We start from the raw sequence: 6,262 nt of genomic DNA, 5'->3' as shown, positions 1-6,262 counted from the left end.
TTTGAAAAAAAATGGATTTTTGTGATTTTCAACCTATTTTCTAACTTCCAAACCTCTATAATTACCTCTTAAAGTCCCAATTTAGTTTTTAAATCATAGAGAGGGGTAAAACTTAGAGAAGGAGTTAACTTGATGGTGAAGAAAGTTTTGAAGTAATGAATTATGGTTGAGAAAGTGCGGAAATGATAATGGTGTTATGTATAATAACAAAAATGATAATGAATGATTGATATTGAATTAATTATTGGCTTATACACTTTCACTTATCTGAGATATGAGTTTTCCTGGGTAGATGCAGTGGCTAGCCACCACTCGCTCCAAGTTGAGACTCGATACTCTGTTGATCCTACGTCGCAAGATGTGGCTGGGCACTTTAACTCTCCAGAAATTCCCCCAATAAGCTAAATTTGATGATTGATTGTAAAATCTATGCATAGACTCTTAGGGATGCGCGCATGGAAGGACTGTCCAGGGGTAGCTACCGGACATATTGGGTTTGGCTATATAATTGACAGATGACACTCATCAGCCATAAAGCAAGCATACATCATATGCATTTGTCTGTTTTATTTGAGTTTGCATTACTTGGGATTGCCTACTTGATAATCTATGCTTAACTGCTATATGTTCTGTTTGCTGTAACTAAAATCTATCTGTGTTTTCTTTGTTTGTATTATATGTCTATACAGCTAAGAGATCCCTTGTCTGGTGGAAGAGGGACGAGGGTTGTTCCACCTGAGTTTGGAGGGTTGGAGGTGAGTAAGAATTGAGGGGTTAAGTTATAATTGGATTAGAACCTATGTACCTTAGATAGTTTACTTTGTTTATGGTTTAACTTATAATGCTAAGCTTTAAATCTGAGTATCGGAATTCTAGGATCGCCTGTGGCTTTTTCAAGACCTTATATATTAATAATATTATGTATGTTGGTACCATTACCATACTGAGAACTTTCGGTTCTCATTCCTTACACATATTTATGGTTTTCATATACAGGTTGAGAAATACCTCGCTAGGCATCTGGAGTTTTCTTCTGCAGCAAAGTCGGGTTGCTATATTTTGATGTTTTGGCTATTTATATATGTATCTGTGTATTTAGACTTCTCTTTTTTGTATGCTTTACCTTTGTACCTCATAGAGGCTTTATGGAGAACTAGGTGTTTATTTTGGGTATTTTGGGAGACTTTGAGAATGTATATATGTATGTAAATATTTTTCGGCTGGCCTTGGCTTCACGGATCGAGTTTGGAGCTTGATACTTTGTATTTTTTGGATATTCTGCTCTTTATGTATCTATATCTTTACTTTTCTTCTTAGCCAAGTAACTGTTTATGCGAGTGATATGCTTTTCTTTTTGCGACTTGTTCCTTAAACTTTTCTTCAAGGCTCCTCGAATATTACATTCATTCAACTATCATTATGTATATATTTTACTTTAGAGGTCGTAATACCACACCACCTCTGTTTTAGGGCTTAAGTGTAAAGCTCTATATGGTAGGGTGTTACATGCATAAATACTCAAATTTCATGGGAATTTTGAGTATTTACTCAAATTAGATATAAAATTATTCATGTAAGCTCATTTAATTGCACTAAAACATACCCTTAAGATAATTAAAAAAAATTCTGTTAACGAGTTGATATGGTATACAAAAATGTCTTTTGTATGGGTAGAGCTTAGTTCAGACAATGGGAGGCCATGACCCTCCCAAAGTTTTTATAAAAGAATTAGTAAAATTATTACTTTTTACATTAAAGTTGTGGGATCAACTCTTACTTTTTGTATTTATTCCATCATTTTAATTTTATATAGTAACATTTTAGACTTGGACTTCAATGGACTTTCACAAATTAAAGGCTTTATTGGCTTATTCATACAAATTAAAATTTTATTCTCATTATAATTTATTATTCTCATTATCAACAAAATTTTATAATTTTAATATTGAAATTAGTTGTAGTAAAATTAATTTCTTTTATCTATATAGTTATTTATTTTACAATAACATCTTAGATTTGGATTTCAGTGGACTTTTACAAATTAAAATCTTATTCTCATTATGATTTATTATTCTCATTATCAACTTAGTTTTATAATTATAATGTTGGAATTAGTTGTAGTAAAATTAATATCTTTTAACTATATAGTTATTTATTTAACAATTTTAATTCTAAAATTTCTAAAGTAATTTAAAATATCTATCTATATAGTTATTTATTTATTATCATATTAGTAATTAATTTAAAAATAATTATATTTATAAATTTTTACGTGACAAAAATATCAGAAATCTATTATCCTTTTCTCTTTTAATTTTAATATTGAAAAAATAATTGTATTTTGCTTTGTTATTAAAAGTGGGTGTGTTTCACTCAACTGTAGAAGTAACATTTAAAGAAACTGAAGAGTCAATTTTTGTTCACATAAAATCAAAGAGTCAATTTTTATTAACATAAAATCGAAAGGTCAACTTTTTAAATTTTATAAATCTGACCCACATATTTCTTAATTTTGTATTTAAATTTTTTTATTTGCAAACCTGACCCATCGATTTGTCTTACAGTGAAAATAAAAAAATTAACTACCGACAAATTGGATTATTTGATTTGTGAACCCTCAAATAAGAACTTATCACTCCAAAAATCTGATCCTCATATTTTAATTGAAATTTTGCCTAAATCCAAATCTGAGCCTTAAATTTAGTTTTTGCAATTAAAAAAATATTCACCTCTATATTAAATTAAAACAACCAGTTTTTTCATGATTAATGATAACACAATAACAATTTTTATTACTAAAAAAATGAGCCTCAAAGGATATGGTGTGCTAGAAGGCTCATTTTTTTAATGAAAATTGTTGTTGTGTTATCATTAGTCATGAAAAAATTGGGTGTTTTAATTTAATATGGAACTGTTTTTTTTTTAATTGCAAAAACTAAATTTGAGGCACAGATTTTGGGTTAGACAAAATTTCAATTAACATTTGAGAATTAGATTTTTAGAGTGATAAATCCATATTTGAGGGTGCACAAATCAGAGGTTTTGATTTCATGTGAACGAAAACTGATCTTTTGAGTTCTTTGAATGTGACTTCTACAGCTAAGTGAAACAGACCAACTTCTAATAACAAAGCAAAACAAAACAATCTCTCTAATATTAAAATTAAAAAGTGACCTTTGATGAATATTGAAGTTTCTAATATTAACCAAGAAAATATAAAAAAATCGAGAAAAATGATGATGCTCCACTTTTCTCTTGAGTTAGTCCATTTAACTTACAATGCAGTTGTGAATTAGATAGAATAAATACTCAAATTTGATGAGAACTTTGAGTTTTTACTCGAATTAGATATAGAATTATTCTTCATTTAATTGCACTAAAACATACCCTTAAGATAATTAAAAAAATATTAACGCCTTATATGGTATGCAAAAATGTCTTCTGTAGGGACAAGCCTAGTTCAGACAATAGGGAATTACGGCTCACCCAAATTTTTCATAAAAGAATTAGTAGAATTATTTTTTATTTTAAGTGTTAATATTTTGGATTTAGACTTCAATAGACTTTCACAAATTAAAGAACTTATTGGCTTATTCAAACAAATTAAAATCTCATTCTCATTGTCATTTATTATTCTCATTATCAAAAATTTTATAATCTTAATATTGGAATTAGTTGTTGTTCCGGCCTGGCCCAACTGGCCCGATACCCAGGTTCGAGATGCCGGCCAACACGACGATCTCACGTAACCTGAACCGGCAGGCAACCCAAATGCCACCTCCCCTTCTATGAGGCATCTGACAGCTGGGAAGGAAGTTTCCTGGAAAGTGAGTGTGCCCATGTGAGACCCGCCCTAGTACAGACTATATAAGGGGAGGGCCCTACCCCTCCCCAGAGGTACGTCACTTATTCTCAACCCTAGCTGCCGCCTTTGTATGGACACTGACTTAAGCATCGGAGTCCTGTTGTAGGTGGCCTCCTCCACACCAAATCGTCAGCTCGGTGGGACCTCACACCCTAACCTCACCCCCTCTCGCAGGAACGAACTTCCCTCCTGCTCCCACGAAAGGTGTCCCTTCGGGGGGACAGGGGCCGATAACGCGAGAATTATGTAGGAATTGCGCCACGGAGTACAAAATCTTGAGAGGGAGCTCGCGGCCAGGGATCACTATCGTCCTAGCCCAAGTCTCTCCCACATCTGATCTCCCCAGTGGAGAGTGGAGCCCTGGGGAAGAAGCCCCCGTAGGAACCGCATCGAGCATAGAACGGGTGCTCGATCTCCCTTGGCCCACGTTGAGTCAGATAGAGAGAGACCGAGAAGGAGACAAGACCCCTGGGTTCCCTTTATGAATTGTGAGAACTCTGCCGGTTTGCCTCACGAATGGCTTGCTCCAGAGCGTCCTTTAAATCGAAGAAGTCTTGGGTTTTGTGGCCGAAGCCTTTGTGGTAGTCACAGTATAGGCTCTTATTCCCGCCTATTCTGTCCTTGAGTTGCCGAGGTTTCAGCAAGATGCCTTTGTCGGCTATCTGCTGGTAGACCTCAACAATCAGGGCTGTTAAAGGGGTATAGTTTGTGAACTTTCCAACTCGGGAGAAAGGCTTAAAAGGCTTAGCCAGTCCTCCGCCCTTGGAGGGTTTCTTCGGCCTTTTGCTGTGCCCGAGTTGACGGTGAGGAGGGGGGCTTGTTGTTGTTTGTTTGCCACTACAACTTGGCTCACTTCCTCATCATTGATGTACTCTCTTACAATATTCTGGATCTCCTGCATGGTCTATATAGACTTGGTAGTGAGGTGCTTCCTGAAATCTTTATTTGACAGACCATTCGTAAGGCATAGGTTGGCTTCCGAGTCGGTCAGACCATCAATCTCCAGGTATTCATCGTTGTACCTGTCAAGATACTTCTTGGTCGGCTCTCCGTTTCTTTGGGTAACCCCTGCGAGGTTGATCGAGTGCTTGGCTTTGGCAATTCGTGTGGTGAATTGTGATAGAAAGTTGTGCGTTATGCTAAGAAAGTCGTCACGGATCCCTGTGGGAAGGCGTTGAACCATCAGATTGCCGGTCTTGCCAGAGTCACGAGGAAAGCACGACATCTCACTGCGTTGCCCACACCTTCGAGGCTCATCCTGGCCTCAAATGCCGTTAGATGTTCCTAAGGGTCTTGGATTCTATCATACCTCATATCCGTTGCCTTGTCAAAGTGTTTTGGCAGTCGAACCTTGAGGATGGAATAATGAAATGGGGTTGCTCTCATGATTATGGGGTCTTGTCGCCTTCTCAGCCTCTCCCTGCTCTCTCCCTGGCATTTTGACTTGGCATGGGTCGAGAATGGCCAAGCGTAGATCACGGGGTCTTGCCACCTTCTCGGTCTCTCTCTGTCTGACTCAATGTGGGCCGAGGGAGATCGAGCACCCGTTCTACGCTCGATGCAGTTCCTTCGGGGACTTCTTCCTTGAGGCTCCACTCTTCGCTGGGGAGATCGGATGTGGGAGGGACTCGGGCTAGGACGGTAGCGATCCTTGGCCGCGAGCTCCCTCTCAAGATTTTGTACTCTGTGGTGCAATTCCTGCATAATTCTCGCGTTGTCGCCCCCTATCCCCCCAAAGGGACGCCTTTCATGGGAGCAGGAGGGAAGTTCGTTCCTGCGAGAGGGGGATCTTGTGCGCAACCCAAGTAACCGACATCCCGTCATAGATCGATCTGATTACCAACTTCTTGGAGAATGGTAAACTCCATGAGGATGAGAAGGCTGCGAAGGTGATAAGGAGGGAAGCGGCCAAGTACGTGATAGTATAGGGCCAACTATTCAAAAGAGGACTGAACCAACCCTTGCAAAGGTGCATACGCCCCGATCAGATGGACTATGTCTTGAGCGAGGTCCATGAGGGATGTTGTGGCCACTATATCGGTGAAAAGGCCCTGGCTCAGAAGCTCGTTAGGATTGGATACTTTTGGCCCTCGATGATGTCAGACTCCCAGAAATTTGTGAAAAGATGCAAGAAGTGTCAACAAAATGCCAACTTTTATAGAGCCCCAGCAGCCGAGTTAAGTTTTCTGATGGCCTCCCGACCTTTCAGCAGTGGGGGGTGGACCTTTTGGGACCTTTCTCGGTAGGTCCCGGGTAGGTTAAATACCTGATCGTAACCATTGACTACTACACAAAGTGGGTTGAGGTGGAACCGCTGGCCACCATATCTTCAGCAAATTGCCGAAAATTCCTGTGGAGGCAAGTGATCTCCATATTTGGAATTTCAGAGGTTGTAAT

This window comes from Arachis duranensis, chromosome 7 (genome assembly GCF_000817695.3).
Source record: "Arachis duranensis cultivar V14167 chromosome 7, aradu.V14167.gnm2.J7QH, whole genome shotgun sequence".
In the NCBI taxonomy this organism is placed as follows: Eukaryota; Viridiplantae; Streptophyta; class Magnoliopsida; order Fabales; family Fabaceae; genus Arachis; species Arachis duranensis.
This window is presented reverse-complemented; position numbering follows the sequence as displayed.